Consider the following 26,834-nt stretch of genomic DNA (forward strand, 5'->3'; position numbering starts at 1 on the left):
AATGAAAAATGCATCTATGGTTCTCTTCTATGTGACAGAAAGATTTGCTTAGAAGATGTGAAATTCAAGCAATCAATAACACTTTTTTTCAATTGAATTAACGGGTAATTCATAATAGAATATAAACAAAGCTTATGAATTTTGTATAAAACCTTTATTCACGGTTACTTAAATGAAAAGAAGAAACGGCAAAGTGATTAAGCCAATTTATCATTAATTCTTTAAAGTCAAACTTTAAAATCTTATTCCTTCACTATTGCCCAAAACAGGGCATCATTGCCGTCGATCTAATATAATACAAAAGCAGCATGCCATGGCCAGCTTTGATTCTGTAAATTTACAGGAATACATTCAGAGGCATTTCTGGTAGCTGCCACTCATGGCAAAGTATTCCACTGCTACATGAAACCACGAAAGCGTAAATGTTCCAAAGATCTTCAGCAAGAATTACTAGATACTTGGTCCAATCCACTAGCTTCAAATCCTGAAGAGAGGGCTGTTTCCTACATGAAATCCAAACAAAGGGAGGGGAAAGATTTATCCAAAGCAGTGCACCTCTGAGGACAGGAGATCATGCTGTCCATGCTTTGCAAGAATTCAGCTTACTTTAGTAACTATCATAACAATTAACATGTGTTCTTATAAATCTGGTTTTTTAATTAGTTCATATGCAGAGTTTCCTGTAATCCAGTCTCTGCTCCTGACCCCTCCTCCCATCACCCTTGCCAGCTGGAGCTAACAGGCTCAGATCTACTGGCTGTCCCACGCTCTCCTCCCAATCCTAACCCACATGGAAATCCACTTCATAGACCCTCCTCCCATTCACACCCTCCTGCTGCCCACCTTCACTACCAAGTCCCCACAGGCTTGTGCCCCATGGCTCAGGATGACAGCACCACACCCTGGTGTTTTTCCTGTAGCTTTGTGTGTCTTTTTCTGATCTATCCAGCAATTCCAGATTCCTTGAAGTGGAGACCAGTTCTCAAGAGCAGTGCACAGTTTGAAGCACGTGGCAGATTCTCAAGCAAAAAGAGGGTTGAAGATGGAACCATTGTGATGGGAAGCTCTGATTCATCAATCGTGAACCACAGCGCTCCTCACTTACTCCATTGTTGACCAATTTTAACAAGTGGTACAGTCTTCAAAAGCAAGAACTGGAGGAGCAGGCATTAATTCTAAGCCTGGAAAGTGGGAGCAGGAATTCCAGCACTTTGGGAGGCCAAGGCGGGCAGATTACCTGATGTCAGGAGTTTGAGACCAGCCTGGCCAACATGGCAAAACCCCATCTCCATTGAAAATACAAAAGTTAGCCAGGCGTAGCAGCACAGGCTTGTAATCCCAGCTACTCAGGAGGCTGAGGCACAAGAATTGATTGAACCTAGGAGGTGGAGGTTGCAGTGAGCCGAGATCATGCCACTGCACTCCAGCTTGGGTGACAGAGCAAAACACAGTCTCAAAAAAAAAAGAATTCCAAATCATGAGAATGATGACATGAAATCATTGTTCTTGTTCTGCATCTTTTGTTTATTTGTTTGTTTTTGTTTTGTTTTGTTGTTCAGTAAAATGGCATGGAATTTTAAGTTCTGGGATACAAGTGAAGGATGTACAGGTTTGTTACATAGGTAAATGTGTGCCATGATGGTTTGCCGCACCTATCAACCCATCATCCAGGTATTAAGCCCCACATGCATTAGCTATTTATCTTGATGCTTTCCCTCCCCCTACCCTACCTCCTGACAGGCCCCAGTGTGTGTTGTTCTCCTCCCTGTGTCCATGTGTTCTCACTTTCAGCTCCCATTTATAAGTGAGAAGATGCGGTTTGGTTTTCTGTTCCTGTATTAGTTTGCTGAGGATAATGGCTTCCAGTTTTATCCATTTCCCTGCAAAGAACATGATCTTGTTTCTTTTTATGGCTGCATAATATTCCATGATATGCATGTACCACATTATCTTTATTCAGTCTATCATTGATGGGCATTTGGGTTGATTCCATGTCTTTGCTATTGTGAATAGTGCTTCAATAACCATATGTGTGCATGCATCTTTATAATAGAATGACTTACATTCCTTTGGGTATATACCCAGTAATGGGATTGCTGGGTCAGATGGTATTTCTGATTCTAGGTCTTTCAAGAATGGCCACGCTGTCTTCCACAGTGATTGAACTAATTTACATCCTCACCTATTCTGCATCTTATACACAACATATCTGGATAATTGACGGCACATTACTCTTTGGAAAGAGCTGTGTGGGTGCTGTAAACACACTAACAGTATTGAAGCTATTCTTTACTTATTCCAAATCTTATGCTCTCGGTTTTTCTGGTCAAATTAAACCTGAGATTTGTTTATTTATTAAATGGTAATCATTTAGATACTATGCCAAGTAGGTAACATTTACTTTTGTTGTGTTGTAAGTAACAAAATGCCTGACTTAATGTGGCTTAAACACTAAAGGCACATAATTGTTTCATATAACAAAATGCTCAGAGCCGAGGTGGGCAGCTGAAACAGCAGCTGAATGCTATCAATGTTCTTAGATGGTCTTGGCTTTTGCCTCATGGTCACAAAGTAACAGCCATAGCTCCAGACATCACACCCTTAAGCAAGATCTCCAAGGCAGGAAAAGATGCCAAGAGTTCCCAAATTTTCTTCTTTTTCATGGAGAAAGCCTTTCTTGTTAGACTTCCCTCAGGGCCACTGGCCAGAATCAGGTCGTTTGCCCTTTTCAAAGACAAAAAGTGGCAAAGGGGAACAAAATTAGTAGAACTGTCATTGACTAGTCATAGCTCACTCCCTGGGACTGGAGACTCATTATCTTTAAATGCATTGTCTCCCTCCCCATATTGGCACAAAACAATGGTACCAATAGAAAGAAAGGAGTTGCGGGGAGATGGCTTGTAGACATGCAGCCAACAACACCTGCTGCAGGTGCTCCTGATCCAATCAAAGCAGACCCAGAACTCTTCACCTTTGTGTAGCATCATCCACATCTGGAACACACTAAATGCTAAACATCTCATTACCCACAGTTGAAAGGACTACAGAAGAGAAAGTTCTACCTTCATCATTTCCATGAGGCAGGAACTGAGCTTTTGACAACAGAGCTCCTGAAATCCAGTAGATTGAACATCATTTACTTATGTCATTTATTTACTATTTCTTCTTTTTCTTTTTTTCTTTTTTTTTTTTTTTTTTGAGATGGAGTCTTGCTGTGTTGCCCAGGCTTGAGTCCAGTGGAGCGATCTTGGCTCACTGCAAGCTCTGCCTCCCGGGTTTACACCATTCTCCTGCCTCAGCCTCCCGAGTAGCTGGGACTATAGGCACCAGCCACCACGCCCGGCTAATTTTTTGTATTTTTAGTAAAGTTGGGGTTTCACCATGTTAGCCAGGATGGTCTTAATCTCCTGACCTCGTGATCCACCCGCCTCGGCCTCCCAAAGTGCCAGGATTACAAGCATGAGCCACTGCACCTGGCCTGCTATTTCTTCTTAAGACAGAGAAGCTGCACTTTTTCTTCTCCCAGTTGAGGATTCTCACTGACAGAGCAACCCTTCTGAGGCTAGAAGAAGGATGCCAGCAGGTTAGAATGTCAAAGAAATTCATGAGCTCATCAGAGTTAAAAGTGTCCTTATGTAAGTTTTCAAAAAGAGGTAATCTTCCATTGTCTACTTGGACTGGAGCTCACAGTAATGGACACAATGGCTTGTCAGTGACTGTATTTTAACCATTTGTTGAGCCATGATTTCAATTTGACTTTATTTTAAGTGCCTATCTCTTAATTCAAACAGTGACATTTAAGCTTCCATGTAAATTTACTTTAAATTACATATAACTCTCAGAGAACAACGGTTCACAATGCTGTTCTTTAAACAAGACTCAGAGCTTCCTGGAGCTGATTTACAGCTAAGGACACAAAGCTCTTTTAGCTAAAGCCACCAGAAAGGAGACCAAAGCGATGCAAGTTGCAGAACGATTCTAGCCCTTCTGTGCCTGTGCCTTCTGCGAGAGAGCCTGTCTGAATCTTTGCTGCTCCTCTCTGAAAAAGAGGAAGAGTTTCTGTCCTGAGTCTGTCTACACCATGTGTCAAACTAAGTTAGAGTCCAAGTGTGCGTTAATTGCCTTTGTAATGCCAATTTGTAGCACAGAACCCGGCTTCACATGAGTTCAGCCAATCTTTTGAAGAATAAATTGAATATGTCTTCATGATTAATCCACCTAGAAGTGACTTTGTAAGGACAGTCAATTATTTATTTGCCAAATATTAATTTTGAAGTACCAGAGGCCATGACTTGGCATATGAGATTAAATCAGAGAACCCTCATGCATCTCACCATTTAGGGACATTTGGGGTTCGTGCAGAGCCTAAAATTCCCTGTTCAAACCTTAATTCCCTAGAGTGCTAACATGCTAAACTTCTCCTTCCTCAAATTTTGACCAAGCCAATTATCTTTCAGTGGCTATGAACCCAACTTCAATCTGTGATTTTGAAACTTCCAGAAAAATGTCCCAAATAAATATTTGTAATATTAGCAGAGATGATTATCTACTAAATTAGGAAGTAGTATTGTGCAGTCAATTTATGTAAAAATGATACTTGCTTTCAGGAACCAAAAGTATAAAGTTGACATAACCTAGGAAAAAAAAAAAATTACCAAACCAGGACAAGAAAGCTAAGATGGAAAGAAACAACACTAATTTATTTTTTATAGTGGCAACATATACATAACATAAAATTTCCCATGTTAACCATATTTAAGTGTTTGTTTCTATGGCAATAGGTGCATTCACTCTGTTGTGTAGCCACTACCATCTATCTCCATAACTCTTTTCATCTTGCAAAAATTTCTACCCATTAAAGACTAACTCCCTCCCCATTCCTCCTCCCACTGGCCCCTGGCAGCCACCATTCTACTTTCTGTCTCTGTGATTTTGGCTACTCTGGATACCTCATATAAGTGGACTCGTACAGTGCATTTTTGTGTGTGGTTTATTTTATTTAGCACACCGCCCCCAGGGTTCATCCATAGCATGGCATGGTCAGAGTTTCCTTTTTTTTTACTTTTTTGTTTTTTTTGAGACGGAGTCTTGCTCTGTCGCCCAGGCTGGAGTGCAGTGGCGTGATCTTGGCTCACTGCAAGCTCCGCCTCCCAGGTTCACACCATTCTCCTGCCTCAGCCTCCCGAGTAGCTGAGACTACAGTCGCCTGCCACCACGCCCGGCTAATTTTTTTGTATTTTTAATAGAGACAGGGTTTCACCGCGCTAGCCGGGATGGTCTCGATCTCCTGACCTCATGATCCACCCACCTCAGCCTTCCAAAGTACTGGGATTACAGGCATGAGCCACCGCGCCTGGCCCAGAGTTTCCTTCTTTTCAATGCTGAGTAATGTTCCGTCTTGTGTATATGTTGCATGGAACCATTCATCCTTCAACAGACACTTCGGTTGTTTCTACATTTTAGCTACTGTGAATAATGCTGATACGAACATGGATATACAGATGCCTGTTTGAGGCCCTGATTTTACCTTTTTTTGAGTATATGCCTAGAAGAACTGCTGGACCATGTGGTTGGACTATGTTTAATTTCTTGAGAGGCCACCATAGTGTTTTCCATAGTGGCCACACCATTTTACATCCTTACTGGTAACGTACAAGGGCTCCAATGCTTGGTATTTCCTAGAGTGTGTTTCTGTTTGCTTTTATAGTAGCCATCCTGACAGGTGCGGAGTGGTATCTTACTGTGATTTTGATTTGCGTTTTCTTATTGAGCATGTGCTTGTTGGCCATTTGTATATCTTCCTTGGAGAAATGTCCACTCAGATCCTTTACTCATTTTTAATCAGGTTGCTTGGTTTTTTATGTCAATAATACTAATTTCTTAACATACATCAATAATCTAAGGCTGGGTGTGGTGGCTCATGCTTATAATCCCAGGACTTTGGGAGGCCGAGAAGGGAGAATTGCTTGAGGCCAGGAGCTTGAGACCAGCCTGGACAACATAGAAAGATCCCATCTCTACAAAAAAAAAATTAGCTGGGCATGGTGATGCATGGCTGTAGTTTTAGCTACTTGTTGGGGGAATTGCTTAAGCCTAGGAGGTCAGGGCTGCAGTGAACCATATTCACACCACTACACTCCAGCCTGGGTGACAGAGCAAGACCCTGTCAAAAAAAAAAAAAAAAGGAAAAGAAAAAAGAATATATTGTAACATTTCAAGCACTCACTGATATGGGTTGGATGTTTGTCCCCTCCAAGTCTCATGTTGAAATGCAATTCCTAATGTTGGAGATGAAACTTGGGAGGAGGTGTCTGGGTCATGGGGGCAGATCCCTCATGAATGGCTTGGTGCCCTCCTCACAGTAATAAGTGAGTTCTCACTCTGAGTTCATGTGAGATCTGGTTGTTTAAGAGTGTGGGACCTCCCCTACTCTTCCTCTCTTGTTCCTGCTCTCGCCAGGTGAGAAGCCGACTCCCACTTCACCTTCTGCCATGACTGAAAGCTCCCTGAGCCTCCCCAGATGCTGAGCAGATGCTGGTGCCATCCTACCTGTACAGCCTGCAGAGCCCTGAGCCAATTAAACTTCTTTTCTTTATGAATCACTCGGTCTTAGGTATTTCCTTGTAGCAATGCAAGAACAGACGAACACACTCAGTCATAAAAGGTTTTTATTTTTAAAATATCAAAAATATCTTAGATATGAATAAGAAACTTACCTTTATCCGGTAAGAGTTATGTAACTTCAGGCAAGTTCAAATGAGGTAATTTAGCGTTCAGTCTATGAAGCCCTTCTATATAAGGCTAAATTTGTGAAAGCAGTGTTTGGGACCATAAATGCTCACATTTGTGACATAATCATGACATAACAATGATATCATGACTTCAGTCATCTCTCCTGATTTCTCAAGAACAAAACCAGGCAGGCTTTTCCCCAATCACCCTAACAATGGTGTTTCTATTCAGTCATCTTTTCCCACTGATGTGGCAGGTCTGTGCCATTTTACGCAGCCTGCCTCCAGGCTGGTTATGTGAGCCACCCACGTTCACCCAGCTAATAAACAGGAGGTGGGTACTTGAACCCCGGGCAGCTGGATTGTAAGTTCCCCTCCACTTCAACTGTATCATCACACCCACACTGCCACACTCAAAATGCACACCATTCCTGCCCACTCCCAACCTGCTAAGTACTGCCCAGGCCAATGCACTAGTCAGTCTTCTGCAGAGAAACAGGCAAACGAGATGCCTACAGAGAGGGAGGGATGGAGAGAGAGATACTAAGGAATTGTCTCAGGAGATCCTGGACGCTTAGCAGATCCAAAACCTGCGGGGTGGGTGGCAAGCCACAGACCCAGAGGAGACTGTGGTTCAAATCCAAGTGCCATCTGCCACAGAATCCTGGCAGTTCAGAGGAGGCCAGCCTTTGTTCTCTTCTGGCCCTCAACTGCTTGGATGAGGCCTGCCCGCATTAGGAAAGGAGACCTGCTTTACTCAAAGTGCAGGGATTTATATGTAAATTTCATCTACAAACACCCTCAGAGCAACATCCAGAATAATGGAATTACAGTGTTCAAAAGTAAGATGTTGCCTTTGCTTAAGCAGATACACCGTGCATGCACCTCACACACACCCAAGCACACCACCCGATTCCAGAAATACGGGCATTTCCTGGCACCAATTTTAAAACTCTTTTATGAAATTATGGTAATACCAGATAATAGCTTTGTTTGTTTGCTTTAAAATCCTTATTAGCCAAATTGAAATTTATGAGCTTCTGTCATTCTCCAAAATGTTGAAAATGTTACTGGTCTGTGAAATTCAAAAATAGTCAAGAAACTCACTATTCTGCAAGTCCTTGCAGGGAACCAGTGTCTCCACTCCTGCTTTTTATGCTGAGTTATTCATGAACTTCATTCCAAAAATACATATAGAATTCATGCCAGGTGTCAGGCACTGTCCAAGGTATTCATTAAAAACCAGTGGAAAAAATACAAAACAAAACAACCATCCCAGCCCTACTGGACAGTGCAGGCTGTAAGGGTGAGAGGAGACAATCAGGAAATAAATGTGTAGTGTAACAGATGGTGACCGGGGCTGCAGAGAATAGAGGGAGAAGGAAAAGGGGAGGATTTCATGTAAGGATCCTAAAAGGCTTCCTTGTAAGATGCTGCTCCGGGGTCTCACTCATCCCAGTGAGGATACACACAGCACACCCCTGCAGTGGCACTTACGATTGGAGAGTAGATATTAGGTTGGTGTAAAAGTAACTGCAAAACTGCAATTACTTTTGCACCAACTTAATAGGAGAGCAGATGTAATACTCAAAGGTCCAGTTAAAGAAAGAACTGGTATAGCTCAGAGTAAAATGACACATTGAGCATTTTCGCTCATTTAGACTAGATTATGCAAATAAATTTAACTTAACAAATAAAATAACTCATCTACCTATGAGAATTAATGCCACGCAATGACCACCATACCACAACCAGTGTTGCAGATCACTCTCAATTCTTCTGCCTTATTTAAGGGAAGCTAAGGCTTTCCTAGGTAAGATTTATTTTTCCTCCTCAGAAGTTGCAGCATTTTGTCATCTTGCTCCTCATCCCCAGGCTGTCAGAGCAAAATCAGAGCTCATCTTGAAAGTATATTTTGGAAAAAAAGAAAAAAAAGAAACATTAATCCATGCCATCTCCTTATTCTCCTGAACATGCCCCTGTTGAGATAGACCCTCAGTCCCACCATTGGTACAATGTATTAATTTAAACGGCAAACCGAATGGGATTGCCATAGTTTGGAGACTAATGTCTTCAAACTGGCTCGAGCATACTCAGCTAGGTACTAACTCATAGTCTGCTCATTAATCTATTTGCTCGTAAAATATTGCTTCCCAAGGACAATATTGGATTTAGTATAAATAAATCCTTATTTTAAAAGGCTCAAAATCAGAAAACTGGCAGTGATCAGATTGAACTAAATATTTATTCACCTCTAAAACATGTGCAGGCAAAGATGTCTGTCAATACTCGTTAGAAATACAATATCAAAAAGGCCATGTAAACTGAAAATAATTGTCACAGTCTGCATTTAGCCGCCCCCAACATCAACTGCTTTGAATTTATTTTTTTAAATGTCAACAGAATGCCACAAATAATTAAATACCATTCTTAAAACTCTTAAGCTGCTTTATTCTTAGATTTGAAACACGCAATCATATTTGTGCTTTGTTTCTTCTAGAAGAAAATATTTACTTTTGATTGTAGAGCAAATTATCAACACATTACCCATATAACCCAGCAGCTTCGAGAAATGATAGGCCAAGTTTTCTTTAATTCATTTAAAAAAATAAACACTGACTGCTTTTAGTTCAATCCTCTGCATGATGCAGAGTGAGGGGTGCCTGCATTAGTCAGGGTGGGATCCACTGCTGTTATCACGTTAAGCGAAGGCCTCGGAAATAGTTTTGGAGATGTTCATTCAAGACAAACTAGTTATCTTAGGGATGTCATGTTTATCCTGAGTTTTGTATCCAGAACCTAAACTGTTTGAGAATCTCTCCTTCAAGCTGGTTTTTAAATGTTAAAAACAATTGCAATAAAGGAGTACAGAGAGAGAGAGAGAGAGAGATTTCCTTCTTGCTGCCAGATTTTAGTTGGCTGTACATGCCCATTATATTACATTAACAATATTTAAATTATAGATTGTTATAGTTGATCCTAAAATAATGTCATGTTTCCCATTAGGACAAACATGTCAAGTTTACTAGGCTTTGCTTTTATGTTCAAATACAGAACAGTGAAGAGGTATTGCACATTCATATCAGTATTTTAAATAAATTAAAACCTAAGTGATTGTTTTCGACAGAGATCATGCTATTTAATTATTTAAAAATATGAAAAAAGGGCTTCTTAGCTTGACATGTGACCTATTGCTTCCCTTCTTAACCATCAATGTGAAGTTTTAGAATAAATAGAAACAGAAACACTTACCTTACTGGTTAATGTACAGTGTCAATTCAAATTGCTGGATGCATATCAGAAGTGACAGCAAACACATAGAAGAATGAAACTGGGTCCCCATCTCTCCAATTCTACAAAAATCAACTCAAAGTTTATCAAAGACTTAAATCTAAGATCTGACACCACAAAAATTCTAGACGATAATATCATAAAAGCTCTTCTGGACATTGGCTTAGGCAAAGAATTCATGACTAAGACCCCAAAAGCAAATATAACAAAAACGCAAGTAAACAAATGAAACCTAAATAAACTAAAAAGCTTCTGCACAGCAAAACACATCATCAGCAGAATAAATCCACAAAATATTCACAAACTAAGCATCCAACAAAGGACTAGTATCCAGCATCTACAAGGAACTCAAACAAATAAGAAAAAAACAAATAATTCCATCAAAAAGTGGGCAAAAGACATGAATAGACATTTCTCAAAAGAAGATATACAGCCAATAAACACATTAAAAATGCTCAACATCCCTAATCATCAGGAAAATGAAAATCAAAACCACAATGAGATACCATGTTACTCCCGCAAGAATGGCCATGATTAAAATGTCAAAAAACAATAGATGTGGCCATGGATATGGTGAAAAAGGAACACCTTTACATGCTGGTGGGAATGTAAATTAATACAACTACTATGGAAAACAGTATGGAGATTTCTTAAAGAACTAGGAGTAGAACTACCATTGTATCCAGCAATCCTACTGCCGGGTATCTACCCAAAGGAAAAGAAGTCATTCTATGAAAAAGACACTTGAACGTGCATGTTTACAGCAGCATAATTCACAATAACAAAGATACGGAACCAACTTAAGTGGCCATCGACCAATGAGTGGATGCAGAAAATGTGGTATATACACACTGTGGAATATTACTCAGCCATTAAATGGAATAAAATAATGTCTTTTCCAGCAACTCGGATGGAGCTGGAGGCCATTATTCTAAGTGAAGTAACTCAGGAATGGAAAACCAAATACTGTGTGTTCTCCCTTATAAGTGGGAGCAAAGCTATGAGGATGCAAAGACATAAGAATGATATGATGGACTTTGGGGACTCGGCGGGGGGAAGGTGGGGGGCTGAGGGATAAAAGAGTACACATTGGGTACAGTGTATACTGCTTGGGTGACAGGTGCACTAAAATCTCAGGAATCACCACTAAAGAATTGTAACCAAAACCACTTGTACCCCAAAAACTATTGAAAAAAAAGCATGCCAAGTAAGAAAGCAATAAAGAGATGGCAATTCATACCTGAAAGCTGATAACACGGCTGATGACCACTGGCACTGAGGCTGTGTGCTGGTGACTTCAGAAAGTCAAGGGTACAACAGCCACCACCTTGGACAGAAAAATCACAAACCAGGATAGGACATGTATGCACCTGTGAGTGCGTATCACCTGTGTATTTTAATAAAATATAAAATACAACATCAGGACAGCTACACAGATGGGACTGTTGTTCAAGAAGCTGGTGATCAAGAGCTGAGCCCGTGGAGACTCAAGGAGCAGGGGTTTTTTCCTTTGAGCCCATTGAAGGGTGAGGATACGATATTTCTGCCACCAATAAATAGTTTGTTATTCCATTAATATCTTGGAAGCCATTCTGAAACTGATCAATTTGAGAAAACAAGAGACCGATTACATGTTTTAGGGGGGAAAAGTAAATGCGGTAACACTCACTCACCCTGCGTCTTGCTCAACCAAAGGATAGACGTGTCTGATGCATAGAGATATGGCGTTCTATATGTATCGAAGCTGGTAGGATTGGAAAACAAAACAGCATTCAATTATTGACCCAATTATTTGTGGATGGGGTGGTGATTTCTAGATCTCTTGTTTGTAGCCACACTTTTTCTATCCCTTTTTGCCTTATTAATATTTAATCGATCGTTATTAAATAGGTCCCACCAAGTGCTACTAAGGGTCAGGTGCCATCCATAGTGTTTGGTGTATTTTTTTCTAATTATGTCGTTATCCCTACAAGTTGACTTACTTTTATGTCACAGATAAGACAAAGACTCAAAGGAAAGTGACCATGTTTCTGAACTTCACCCAGCTAATAAGCAGCTGAGCTCGATTCAAACCCAAGTCTGGCTCCACAGCCCAAACTCTTTATCCGGAAATTATGTTCTATTACATTTAGAAATATAAAACCAGACCAGGCAGGTGGCTCACACCTGTAATCCTGGCACTCTGGGAGGCCGAGGCAGGCGCATCACTTGAGGTCAGGAGTTCGAGACCAGCCTGGCCAACATGCTGAAACCCCATCTCTATTAAAAATGCAAAAATTAGCCAGGTGTGGTGGTGTGTGCCTGTGGTTCCAGCTACCCGGGAGGCTGAGACAGGAGAATCGCTTGAACCCAGGAGGTGGAGGTTGCAGTGAGCCAAGATCATGTCACTACACTCCAGCCTGGGTGACAGAGTGAGACTCCATCTCAAAAACAAGCAAACCAAAAAAAAAAAAAAAAGAAGGAAATACAAAACTGACTGCATATCAAGAGGTCCTTAAGAATAACAGCAGAGCCTGTGATGCAGCCATGGCCCACAAGCCCAGGGAGGCACGGCCCTGCCAGCCCCTGGCCTTGGGACCTTGGAGAAATCGGCAGATGGCATCTCTCTCAGTGTCCTTGTCCAGCGAGTGGGAACACTATGGCACTTTCCTCATGAGGTTATTAGGATGATTACGTAAATTAGAAATGCTAAAGGGCTTGGCGTGGTGCCTGGCACACAGCACAACACTTACAAAAAAAAGAAATCAGTAAAATAGAAATGTCAGTACAAGACACCATGCTCACATTGGGATCATGTTACTGAGACCTAGTATTTGCCAGTACCAAGCTTCTTTAGGAGAAGATCCCCAGACTGACCAATAGGATTCTGAGATATGTCGTATTAGGATCTGCCCAGGACTTACTGAATGTAATTAGTAAAAGTGACCAACTTGGGAGAACCAAAGGTTGTTCGTGGACATTCTTTTACCTTCTATAATAGATAAAGCCCTGTGTTCCTCAGGGCACCCACAGATCTCTTGTGAAAGGAGACTTAAAGATATAAATTCTCTTCTGGATCAAGCATGACTGATTTTTAGAAAAAAGTTTCAATGATCTGAAGGTCAGACATTCATGGTATTCTTGTTCAACAAAGTAGACGCTGAGATGCAGGGAAGAGGTATTGTTGGAAGTTCCTCTTTATTGCTATATTATTTTAAATAGTTTTCATAAGAAAATTTGAGGAAACTGAAGGAGTCAAATGAATCAAAACACCCCAGTCTTCTAAAGATTAGGAAATCCATGATTCAGGAAAAATAGTGACCCTGATTATTCTCCAGTGGTTTTTGTTCAGCAGTTAATTCCATTTCTCACTGCGATTAAAATAGCTAAAGCTGACGACATGTGCTTTGCATGCCAACAATCTCAACTTCCCCTTCTACAAAAGTAAAACAACCCAAAATTAATAAACAGCAACATTCCAGTGTCCTTCACAATAACTTTGAAGCCTGCCCCCTCCTTTAGCAGTAACACTGATTACTCTTATGTCTTGGAACATCTTTTTTTTAAAAAAAAAAAAGTTTGAGTCAAGTCATTCATTTACACATCTGTAGAGGACTTTTCCTTTCCTTCCACCTCAGTATTTATGGGCCTAATTTATCCATAAACATAAGGACTTCATATCCAGAGAGAACTCCCAGCACCAAAAGATATTCATCAGGATTCAGCACCATCTTATGGAGCTCATTCAAAGAGCTCGGAGTTGTCATTAATTCATTCCCTCTCCAAAGCAAACGTTGTCTTCATTCGATGAAGAGAAACACTTAGGACTGAGTAATGATGGTTATGAAAAATAAAGGAGTATCCTTATGTATTCGTCTGCTCTCACACTGCTAACAAAGACAGACCCAAGACTGGGTAACGTATAAAGCAAAGAGGTTTAATGGACTCACAGTTCCACGTGGCTGGGGAGGCCTCAGAATCATGGTGGAAGGTGAATGAGGAGCAAAGTCATGTCTTATGTGGCGGCAGGCAAGAGAGCATGTGTGGGGGACGTCCCCTTTATAAAACCATCAGATCTCGTGAGACTTACTGTCATGAGAACAGCACGGGAAAGAACCTGCCCCAATTTTTCAATTACCTCCCACCAGGTCCCTCCCATGACACATGGGGATTATTGCAATTCCAGGTGAGATTTGGGTGGGGACACAGAGCCAAACCATATCACCTCATGTACCACAACACCCTCAGTCAGGAATCTTGAAGACCAATTTCTTAAGGTAGTTTTTAACCTGATGTTTTATATTCCTTGACACCACATCCTTCACTGCTAGGTAATGTCAACCCAGTATTTTCAAAGCAATTCATTTAAGTCAAGCTTCATGAAAACAACAACTATAACGGAACAATTGTTTCCTAGTACGCAATAGACTATGAGCTATAAAGATATTAAGTAGATTCTGATCCCATTCACTCTGTTTCTCTCAGTAAAAGATCAGTGAGAACCTTTCTCTTCGGATCAGCCAGGAACGCTCTCTGCTGATGACATTTTTGTCTAAGCCCCACTCAATTCTCAGACCTCCTCCACCCTGAAATATCTGCTTCTCCTTTCAAGATCTTTATTTCAACATTTAATTGTTGCTTATAAACTTATTCAAGGTATGGTCTGCATATCCAAGGATGAATGCTGAGCTGCGTGACTCCCCTGCAGGCCCTGAGTGGTTTTGGAATTATGCTTCTCTAACCCAGGCATACTTGTCCTGTGTTCCCCGTAGGCGGTTTGTTTTCATCTCTCTACCATAGCAATGAGGGTGGTGTTTTAGGCTCACTTTTACCAGGAAATCACTTTCTAGTTAGAAGAGGAACTGAAAATGAATCCTTTTTTGAGTAGCACCATGATGTGCCTTCTGTGATAACATTAGACTCCTCTCTCTGTCTCTCTCTTTCACACACACATATACACTCATATACACACACACATACACACTCACACCAGTACTACCAGGAACATTTAATCATTTCAAGCTCAATGTCACACGGGTTAAACATTATGAGAAAACGTCTAAGACTCCATGATTACCTTTACATATTGGCTGACCAGATGTATAATGGGAAGCATTCAGTGGAGGATTTTATGTGACATTATTGCCTTAGCATCATAAAAGAGAGTTTCAACCTACACCATGATGGATAGCTACTTGTTTTTTAATAGCGCAACACCATCTGTGCAGGGAAATGGTCCACTTCAGAGAGATTTTTCAGCAAATTTGAAATGTAAGATTCTGAAGGAAAACATTGTTTTGCGTCTACAAATTACTCATACTGAGCATTCATTATAATGAAGCCGTGGCTGTGTAAGGTACTTCCTGCTAAAGGAAAATATTTTGTGTGAATATATTATCTTATAAACCCTTAAGCAAGAAGGACCCATTTTGTTCCCAAAGCAAATATTTCGATGCGTAAGATACAGAGGCACACAGTCTCTAGCCTTAAATGTTTCTGTTTGAATTTGATAGTTCATAGGGTACCCATGTTTCCACAGCATACAGAATGTGTGACATGTATGCTTCTAGTTTGGTTTGCACATATTTCCCTACTAAAGAAAGGAATACATGTTGGAGAAATGTCATAATGAACGTTTTATTCTTATTTAGACATGGTGAAGCTAATATGTCAGGAGACAACCATCATTTAAAAGGTAGTTTGTTACTTTCAGTGTCCAAGAGGAGGGTGTACACCTAGCCTGGCATGGGGGTACCTGGGCAGGCACCAGGGTGGGTCAGGAGGCAGAAGGAGTTGGGGGGAAACATGGGCCAGAGCCTCCCTTGTGGTTTCCCTGGGAAGGAACAGAGAGGCAGAGTAACAGGTTTGGTGACAGGCTTGGGGCTGGCTGATTTGAATCAGTTCAGAGGCTCTGGACACAGTAGCTATCCCTAGTTGTCTGGCACCTGGCGCTGGGGTGCAGGGCAGGTGGATGGCAGCCCTGGAGCATAAGGGCCCAGTGAAAGAGATGGTTGGGGGTATTGCCTCTGGACTGGTTGGTTTGCATCTGAAAGGTGAGTTGTTTGCTCTCCAGGAATGAGTAACCCTGGAAGGGGTGTTCCTCCAGAGTCCACAGAACCCAAGATGTCAAAGCATCACAATAAGAAGGTGCATTTAATACAAGAAGGACGAGCACATGACCTGGCATCTATGGTGGTCATATCCCTTTGGAGTATTGGATAACAAGTCTTCAAGAAAGGAGGAGAAAATGGACTTCAGTGAATGGTAAATATACGTGAACAATATGCTAGCTCATGGCTAGGGAAATACAGGAGGAGGAAAACATGGAAAAACAGCAGTTCAGGAGAATGGAAGTGTCCCTAATGATGTGACAGGCTAGGATATTTCCTGCTCTGGAATATCCACCTGGCTTCAGAAATGAGGCTGATAACAGTAGCCACAAGTACCAAATATTGATAAATTAAAAATACATATTTTTCTTAACCATTCCATAAGAATAAAAGAAGGGGCCAGGCACTGTGGCTCATGCCTGTATTCCCAGCACTTTGGGAGGCCAAGGTAGGCAGATCACGAGGTCAGGAGTTTGAGACCAGCCTGACCAACATGGTGAAACCTCATCTCTACAAAAAAAAAAAAAAAAAAAAAAAAAAATTAGTCAGGCACAGTGGCGCACACCTGTAATCCCAGCTACTCAGGAGGCTGAGGCAGGAGAATCGCCTGAACCTGGGAGGCAGAGGTTGCAGTGAGCCAAGATTGTGCCACTGCACTCCATCCTGGGTGACAGAGTGAGACTCCATCTCAAAAAAAAATAAAATAAAATAAAATAAAAAGTAAAGGTAGATTATGAATAAAAGATTGGCAGCCAAATACCCTCAGTTTAAATAGAGATAAGCCTGAAATTGTGGTTTATTATAAAAGCTTCATTTATCAGAATTGAGATGCTGCAGAATGACTCTTCTAGAATTGCCAACTTAGATTCATAATTTGTGTCCAGAGTCCACGATGAACCTGCCTGGGGGATGGAGGGGCGTGAGGACCTGGCTCTGGAACCAGAAAGCATGCAGTCTTCCATCCTGTCCCCTCCAGCACCACCATGTGACCACTTGAAAGGCACTCACCTCCCTGAGCCTCAGCACGTGGGCCAGGAACTCCAACCTTTTAAGACCCTTATGAGGCTTAAATGAGATCACACACATAAATCCTGCAGACCATGCCTTGCACCCAGAGTGTGCCTCCACACACTTCAGCTCTGTTCATATGACAAAAACATAATCCTATAATCCTCACAAAATTACCCATGTCTTTTTAACTATAAACCTGATATGTTTCTCAGGTGAAAAGCAGATTAACCTAGCGAAAAAGGAGTCCCGGTAAAGGTTGATGGACCAGCCCAAAGTCAAAGCCAGTAGGGCTACAAGACATGAACCCCTAAGGAGAAGAGCAGTTACAATGTGTGTGCCTCTGTGCCAGTCATTTTACACATAGCAAACTCAACAAATTGGTTACTGTGGAAGGAAATCGAGATGCTTCTAAAAACCAAAAAAACAAACACAAATAAAATGTGAAAGATGGCACCAGAAATCATCTGTGTATTTGGCTGCTGATATGGTTTGGCTGTGTCCTCACCCAAATCTCATCTTGAATTGTAGCTCTCATAATTTCCATGTGTTGTGGGAGGAACCAGTGGGAGATAATTGAATCATGGGGGGCAGTTTCCCCCATGATATTCTCGTGGTAGTGAATACGTCTCACAAGATCTGACGGTTTGATAAGGGGTTTCCCCTTTCATTTGGCTCTCATTCTCTCTTCTCTGCCACCATTTAAGATGTGACTTTAACCTTCCGCTATGATTGAGGGGCCTCCCCAGCCACTGGAACTGTGAGTCCATTAAACCTCTTCTTCTTTATGTTACCCAGCCTGATAAAGGTGTGTCTTTATCAGCAGTGTGAAAATGGACTAATACAGCTGCCTAAATGTAAAGATATATTTACTAGACTTTATAGAGTGGTGGAAACAAATTCAAGTTAGCTAAAAGATATTCTGCTTATTCATGAAGTCAAAGAAATTCTCCAATTCTCTGAGGATGGAGAAACCAGGATGAATTGTTCCTTTTCATGATAATTTTCTAACATTGGCCATTTTATATTAATACAAAATACATGCTTAACATTTTAACATCTCCATCTCAGGATGCAACTTACAATCAGAGACTTCTTTCTTTCTGACTGATACATAAAATAGTGGTGTGTCAAAGTAGATAGAATTTAAGATTCAATTAAAAGCAGTTTTACTGGAATAACCCATAAATGAAGAAAGACAAATGAAAAGTAATGCCAAGTAGGGCTACGTGCGGTGGCTCACACCTGTAATCCCAGCACTTTGGGAGGCTGAGGCGGGTGGATCATCCGAGGTCGGGAGTTCGAGACCAGCCTGACCAACCTGGAGAAACCCTGTCTCTACTAAAAATACAAAATTAGTGAGGCGTGGTGGCACATGCCTGTACTACCAGCTACTCAGGAGGCTGAGGCAGGAGAATCGCTTGAACTCAGGAGGCGGAGGTTGTAGTGGGCTAAGATCATGTCATTGCACTCCAGCCTGGGCAAAAAGAGCGAAACTTTGTCTCAAAAAAAAAAAAAAGAAAGAAAAAAGAAAAGAAAAGAAATGCAAAATAAATTGAAACTGCGGCCAGATTTCCTTAGAAAGCTATTATTGTCATAGGTTTGAAAAGAATATGATCCAGTCAAAAAGAAAGAGGAACAAGATAGGAGAACTTATGTCAAGATGTATTACAAACACTAAAATAGCCAAGGGGATGTGGTATTGGAGAAAGGATAGACACATTGATCAATGGTAGACAGTACAAAAATAGACTCACACTTAAAACAGTCAATTTTTAACACGGATGTAAAGGCATTTGATAGAAAAAGGATAGTCATTTCAACAAATGGTTCTAGAACCTGGCAGCACGTGCATTGCATGTAGAAAGAAAGAGAGAGAGAGAGAGAGAGAGAAAGAGAGAGACAGAAAGAAAGAAAGAAAGAAAGAAAGAAAGAAAGAAAGAAAGAAAGAAAGAAAGAAAGAAAGAAAGAAAGAAAGAAAGAGAAAGGGCCAGGCATGGTGGCTCACGACTGTAATCCCAGCACTTTGGGAGGCCGAGGTGGGTGGATCACGAGATCAGGAGATCGAGACCATCTGGCTAACACGGTGAAACCCCGTCTCTACTAAAAATACAAAAAATTAGCCGTGCATGGTGGCGGGTGCCTGCAGTCCCAGCTACTCGGGAGGCTGAGGCAGGAGAATGGCGTGAACCTGGGAGGCGGAGGTTGCAATGAGCCGAGATTGCGCCACTGCACCCCAGCCTGGGCAACAAAGTGAGATTCCATCAAAAAAAAAAAAAAAAAGAAAAGGGAAGGAGGAAGGGAAAAAAGAAAAGAAGAAAGGGAGGAAGAAAGAAAGGGAGGGAGGGAGGAAGGAAGGAAGGAAGATAGAGAGAAACTAACCCTTAACTCACACTATATACAAAAATTAACTATGGAATTGGGTTAGGCAAAAACTTCTTAAATATGACGCCCAAAACACCATCATAAATTTTTTATGTTAAATTAAATTTCATCAAAATTCAAAAGTGCTTTAAGTCTTCAGTCTAAAGACGGTGAGAAATTATTTGCAAAACATACATCTGACAAAGGAATCTTATCTACAGTTTACAAACTAGCCTTACTTTCAATCATAAGAAAGCAAACATTCCAAGTAAAAAATGGGCCAATGATTTGGACAGACACTTCTCTAAAGATGACACACAGATGGAAATAAGCACATGGAAAGGTGCTGAGTATCAGAGTAATTAGGGAGACACAATTGAAAGCGAGAGTGAGATACCACTACACACACACACATCTCAAAAGATGATCCTACCAAGTGTTGGTGAGAATGTAAAACACTTGGAACTCTCAGATACTGCTGGTGGAAATGTAAAATGGTACAATAAGTTTGGAAAACAGTTTGACCATTTCTTTAAAAATTAAAAATATACCTTCCATATAACCCCATCATTTCCCTCCTAGGTATTTCTGTAAAAGAAATGATAGCACCTGGGCATAGCAGTGCATGCCTGTAATCCCAGTGCTTTGGGAGACCAAGGCAAGAGGTCTGCTTGAGCCCAGGAGTTCAAGACCAGCCTGGGCAACAGAGGGAGATCCTGTCCCTACGAAAAAAATGAAAAAACAATTAGCCAGGCATGGTGGCATGTGTCTGTAGTCCCAGTTACTAGGGAGGTGGAGGTAGGAGGACTGCTTGAGCCTGGGAGGACTGCAAGGCTGCAGTGAGCCATAATTGTACCACTGCATTCTAGCCTGAGCAACAGAGCAAGATCCTGTCTCAAAAAAAAGAAAAAAAAGAAAAGAAAAAAGAAAAAAAGAGAAATGATAGTCTCTTTCTACACAAATATTTGCACACTAATATTTATTGTAGCTTTATTTGTGACAACTAACACCTAGAAACAACCTAGATATCCACCAGCAAGTCAATGGCTAAACCAATCAGGATGTATCGGTGCAATGGAGGATGGCTCGGCAATGAAAAGGCAGCAGCTGCCGATGTGCCGTGCGTTGCTGAATCTCAAACACATCACACTGAGCAAGAAGAGCTGGCGGCAGAACAGCAGGCACTGTATGATTCCACGTTGCACAATTCAAGAAGTTGCAAACACATCTTTAATGACAGGAAGCAGCTCTTCCTGGCGAGGGGCTCGCGGAGAGTGAGTGCAGGAGAACTCTGGGGTGATAGGAGCCTCGTTTTTCTGTCTGTGGTCTAAGTCTCGCTGGTGTGGAGATAAGTCAGAACTCCTCACAGTGTAGGTTTTAAATATGTGCAGTTTACTGTGCACCAGTTATGCCACAATAAAGCTCTAAGCCAGGACAAAAAGAATACTAAAACAATGGCAAGAAATCAAACACTTTTCGTCCTATTTTGGGCTCAAAAATATACAATAATCTTTTTAGATTTGAAGGTAGATTCACGCTAAAATACTGAGCTCAGAGGTGGTTCCTCAAATGTCCATGTCCTAAAGGAGAATGCATTCTTATAATAAGTTGGTTGAGACTTATTTTAAATCCATATCGCATATCAGAAAGTACATTGCACTGAAAGTGATCAAAAGCCGCCTTATGTAATGGGGACCTGTAAACAGCTACAGGTTTGGAAGAGAAAATTTCTGAGAAAATATCCAAATCTATTCTTCGTGGGAATGATTCACTTTTAATATTTGTGTGTGTGTGTGTGTGTGTGTGTGTGAGACAAAGTCTCGCTCTTGTCCCCAGGCTGGAGTGTGATGGCGCCACCTCGCCTCACTACAACCTCTGCCTCCTGGGTTCAAGTGATTCTCCTGCCTCAGCCTCTGGAGTAGCTGGGATTACAGGCACACATCACCAAGCCCAGCTAATTTTTGTATTTTTAGTAGAGACGGGATTTCACCATGTTTTCCAAGCTGGTCTCGAACTCCTGACCTCAGGTGATCTGCCTGCCTCGGCCTCGCAAACTGCTGGGAGTACAGGCATGAGCCACTGCGCCCGGCTCTTTTAATCTTTTAATCAGGAAATCAGTAGGACCTTTGAGAGAAGCAACTTAGGCCTCTGGACTCCTTTACAGGTTTTGTGGGGTTCTGGGGCCATCCTGTGGTGAGGAGCAGGAGCATAGAGCACGAGAAAGAAGAGAAAGAAGGGGAGAAAGGCATCACAGGCTGTCAGCGAGTACAGTTATGTAAAGATTAGGGTCTTTTAAAAAAGCTTAGGTTACTTTGTAATCGATAATACAGAAGCGATTAAAGTGTTTCTCAAATTTTACTATGCATAAGAATCACCCAACAAGTCCTGTTTAAATGAAGTTTGTGATTCAGCATTTCTTGGGGAGCCTTCATTCCTGCCTGTCTCATGCCCCATTCAGAATGCCCAACGCAGATAGCAGGCCGGGCTCTGAGCAGCAGGCAGGCTTAGAAGGTGAGGAAGAGAGACAGACACGAATTCCCAGGGGTTGAAGTTAGTATCCTGAGCTGAACCCCAAGCCTCCTAGCATTGTGTCCCATGCATGCACAGTCCCAGCCTTTTGGATTGCAGTGAGACACGGGACCCCGTGAGCATGAGAGCGGCTGAGCCTTCCACAGAAGCTGGGCTGGGTGGAGACTCCGGGGTCCCCGTGAGCATGAGGGCAGCTGAGGCTTCCACAGAAGCTGAGCAGGGAGCTTACCAGACTCTCCAAAAGCTAAAGAAGTCCCAAGTCAGCTAGGCCAGGATTTCTGTTTTTCTCAATGTTAGAGTCATGGTAACAGGTATATAAAACTCATTTATTTGAAATTGCTTTTCAAGCCAGACGTGGTGGCTCATGTCTGTGATCCCAGCACTTTGGGAGGCTGAGGCAGGAGGATCATTTGAGCTCAGAAGTTCAAGACCAGCTTGAGCAACATAGTGAGAGCTCGTCTCTACTAAAAATAAAAAATAATTAGCTAGGTATGGTGGCACACATCTCTACTAAAAATAAAAAACAATTAGCTAGGTATGGTGGCACACACCTGCAGTCTTAGCTACCCAGGAGGCTGAGGATGGAGGATCTCATGAACGCAGGAGATCGAGGATGCAGTGAGCTATAATTATGCCACTGCACTCCAGCCTGGGCAACAGAGTGAGATTCTGTCTCAAAACATATTTTTTAAAAAAAGAATTTTTTCTATATATATATAATTTTTTTTTTTTTTTGAGATGGAGTCTCACTCTATCGCCCAGGCTACAGTGCAGTGGTGTGATCTCAGCTCACTGCAACCTCCACCTCCCAAGTTCAAGGAATTCTTCTCCCTCATCCTCCAAAGTAGCTGGGATTATAAGTACCTGCCATCATGCCTGGGTAATTTTTGTATTTTTAGTAGAGACGGGGTTGCGCCATGTTGGCCAGGCTGGTCTCAAACTCCTGACCTCAGGTGATCTGCCCACCTTGGCCTCCCAAACGGCTAGGATAACAGGTGTGAGCCACCGCGCCCGGCCTTTATATGTATATATTTTCTAAATTCCACATTTGTCTAGCTAGCTACGGAAAGCAGCAAAAGAAAGGTGTCTAGAGCCCCATTTGTTCCAATACAATAAACATGGAAAGGACAAGTAGTTCAGCTAACACTGATTGAAGATGCCCCATGTTTGAGGCAGGATATAGGGGTGATGGGGCCCCCTACTGAACATCGTGCAAAGAAACACAGCCACCATCCTCAAAAAGGCTGGCATCGTGGTGGGGTAAAGTCTATTCGAAATGCCTCGTGGATGAATCTGGCATTTCCCTTACGAGCACAGTGCCACGTCCACCCTGCTGTTTGTCTTACAAATGGACCATTTGGGATCTGGTCCCAGTCTAAAGAAGTAACGAAGTAACAAGAAGGCGTCCTCCTCACAACAAAGAAAGGTGGGAGGGAGGGACGGGGAGAGAAAGAGCTAGAGAGACAGAGAGAAAACAGATGGATCATTTCCCCAATCAGTAAGAAACTTTCAAAATATTTTAATACCTTCTTTTAAATATGATTCACTCAAACTATTTTTTTAAAACCATGAATCACGCAAAGAAATGAATCTAATTTGACCCACACGCGGGATGAAATCAGTTTCACAAAGCGGTTGTTACTCTTACTAACTGTGGTGCATTCAGGTATTTTTTGTTCTATTTCATTGCATTAAACAAAAAAAATGCTGGTCACTGCCTACCAAGAGGCTCACACAGCTCACTGACTAACTCGGGGTACTTGTCATTCCCGGACACTTGGTCCCCAGCCCACCCGGCTCTCCTCTCTAGGAAGCAAGCTGCCTGAGGCTATTTTAAGTGCTCTCCTTTCTCCTCCAGGAATTGGAATCTGTCCGGCTGAGCCCCAGACGCTGGAGGGGTCCCGGGGGTCAGTCAGCCCTGCGCCACCCTCCGGCTCCTCTTCTGGCCATACAAGGAAGTCCAGTATGGGGATGACTAAGCAGCTGACCCGGGGCGGGGGAGGGCAGCCCTGGAGCAGGAGGCAGGGCCGGCCTCTCCTGCCAGCCATCAGCCCCTGCGGGCTTGTCCTGTGGTGAAAAGTCCCAGGCCTCCACCCAGGGAGCACCTGACCTCTCTGCTCCCTGAGAGGAGTGAAGTGAGCCTCAAGGTCTGGAGGTGGAGGCGTGGCCTTGCACTGACATCGGGCCCCAAGCTCTAGTTCCACACAGAGATAGCGGGTCTGTCCTGGCCTCCCCGGGGCTCCCAGGGGCAGGGAGATCTGGCCTGACCTTCACAGCAATGCCTGCCTCAGTGGAGAAACCCCAGCTTCCCAGCCTCAGGACACACACTCTCTCTCACACCCTCCGTGGTTCCCACTGACCTCACCGCAAAGTCCACAGTAGAAACTCACAGAGTCCTGATGAAGAGGCACCTGCCCAGCTGTCAGCCTGTTCCTTCACCTGCTCCCCCCACCTGCTCTCTCACCTGCTCCCCCCACCTGCTCTCTCACCTGCTCCCCCCACCTGCTCCCCCCACCTGCTCTCTCACCTGCTCCCCCCACCTGCTCTCTCACCTGCTCCCCCCACCTGCTCTCCCCACCTGCTCTCTCACCTGCTCCCCCCACCTGCTCCCCCCACCTGCTCTCTCACCTGCTCCCCCCACCTGCTCTCTCACCTGCTTCCTCCACCTGCTCCCCCCATCTGCTCTCTCACCTGCTGCCCCACTTGCTCTCTCATCTGCTCCCCCCACCTGCTCTCTCACCTGCTTCCTCCACCTGCTCCCCCCACCTGCTCTCTCACCTGCTTCCTCCACCTGTTCCCCCCACCTGCTCTCTCACCTGCTGTCTACACCTGTTCCCCCCACCTGCTGTTTACACTCATTCCCCCCACGTGCTCTCTCACCTGCTCCCCCCACCTGCTCTATCACCTGCTGTCTACACCTGTTCCCCCCACCTGCTGTTTACACTCATTCCCCTCACCTGCTCTCTCACCTGCTTCCTCCACCTGCTCCTCCCACCTGCTCTCTCACTGCTGTCTACATTTGTTCTCTGCTCTGGCTGCCCCCACTCATCCAGCTCCCCCACACCCTTCTTGGTCACTGCCCGGCACTGCCCAGCTCCCTCACACAATGCTGCCCCTCCCCACTCACGTCCTGCTTTCTCGATGGTCTTCCCAGAGGAGGCCCCACGTTCCCAGCCCCTACCTGTTCCTCATGTCACCATTTCCTGGAGCCACCTTCCATCCCCCAGAACTCAGCTGGGCCCTGCAGACATGTACATGCTACCAGGTGACGTGGTCACTCCTTCTGTAAAGCTTTTCCAGGTGTCTCTGGTTTTTTTCTTGTTCCTCAGAACGATAAAAGTTCCCAGATCCCAGGGACTTCTAGGCTGCTCCCACCACAGAGTTGGCCAGCGTCCTTGGAGGCAGAGAGATGCTAGGGGTAAATCCATGAGGCGGGGCCTGTCTCCGGGACTGGGAGCCTGGAGTCACTGAACCGGGAGGCCAGCACGTTGCCCAGGGCTTCACCTTCCCACTGCGTTTTGAAAGACAGGAATACTAATGAAGTTTACTTAACCTCCTAAGTGAGTGTGTGTGTGTATGTGAATATATGCACGTACACACACTCACACACACATACTCACACACACACACCCACCAGCCCCTGTAAACAAGGCTGCAGGTTCCAGAGAAGATGGCTCCCTCGACCCACAGAGAATTAAGACAAATCCTCATGAAGCAACGAGCAGAAGTCGGGGGAAAATCATTAACTCTGAATGAGAATCTCAGGAATTCATAAACATGATCTGAAATTAGCCATCTCCAGGGAAGGGTTCCAAAAGTCTATTTTGTAGGAAGAAATTTGAGGACCCACTGCTAATAAAATTAGAGTCATTCCTGGAATGTTGCCAGGATATAGCTTACAAGATAGAAAAACAAGCTCTAATCATAGGAGTGTATTTTTTTAAAAATAATAGAACAGTCAGGAGATGGTTATATTCTAGAAGAGCTGCAGGAATAAGGGAATCAAAAACAATATGCTCCAAAACCCTTTAGAGAAGGTACGCTTGGGCTCCAGACAGTTGGCCTGGTTCTTTGGACAAAAGTGGTGAATTGGTCCTCTCTCTCACTCTCTTTCTCCCTCTCTCTGTCCTTCCCTCCCTCCCTCTATCCATCCCTTTCTCTCTCTCTCCCTCTCTCTCTGTCTCTCCCTCCCTCCCTTTCTCCCTCTCTATCTCCCCCTTCCTCTCTCTCTCTCCCTCTCCCACTCTCCCCCTCTCTCTCTGTCTCTCTGCCTGCTCCTCTCTCCCCTCCCCGCATCCCACACACATCATGGTAGAAACGCCCCTTAGTATCATCCCACGTCCTCTGTGCCCACCTCCCTGCCAACCCACCCTCTGATCTGTATACTGGTCCCTGGTTTATTCTGTCCACCCAAAAAAGCTCAACCCTGCAGGTAGAAGATGCTGCTGTTCTATTTCCATAATGCCAAATGCCTAGAAATTAAGGGAAAAGCCCATTCACCAAAAAAAAAAAAAAAAAAAATAGGACCTTATGGAGAATCTTAGCATTTACTTTCTGTTATCCACCTTTTTTTTTTTTTTATTTCTTTTTTTTTAGGGTCTGGGTCCTGGGAAGCTCCGGGATGAACATGGCTCCTGAGCATAGACACCACCCTGACAGAGGCTCACGCGTGTTCAGCTTCATCCTCGGAACTTTACACTCACGCTTGACTCACCCCACTTTGTGTGTCTTTTTTTTTTTTTTTTTTTTTTGGCCTGACTTTTAAAAAAACAATCTGAGAATAAAGTGTAAAAAGAAAGTTTCTGAATCCTTAACTGAGGTC

At 43.1% G+C, this 26,834-nt stretch overlaps 2 long non-coding RNA genes across 2 annotated transcripts; one reads left to right on the forward strand and one right to left on the reverse strand.

The window, feature by feature from the left end:
- Positions 1–3,278: 3,278 nt before the first annotated feature.
- LOC129048143 (uncharacterized) lies at positions 3,279–25,519 on the reverse strand. The gene is made up of 3 exons (XR_008510240.2): positions 25,194–25,519; positions 11,696–11,766; positions 3,279–11,349 (listed from the first exon to the last, which is right to left on the reverse strand). It is a non-coding gene; the product is annotated as an uncharacterized LOC129048143 (long non-coding RNA).
- On the forward strand, positions 15,651–26,801 carry LOC129048144 (uncharacterized). Its single transcript, XR_008510242.1, has 3 exons — positions 15,651–15,696; positions 16,075–16,265; positions 26,609–26,801. It is a non-coding gene; the product is annotated as an uncharacterized LOC129048144 (long non-coding RNA).
- Positions 26,802–26,834: the final 33 nt, after the last annotated feature.

The sequence above is a fragment of the Pongo abelii genome, chromosome 8 (genome assembly GCF_028885655.2).
Source record: "Pongo abelii isolate AG06213 chromosome 8, NHGRI_mPonAbe1-v2.0_pri, whole genome shotgun sequence".
In the NCBI taxonomy this organism is placed as follows: Eukaryota; Metazoa; Chordata; class Mammalia; order Primates; family Hominidae; genus Pongo; species Pongo abelii.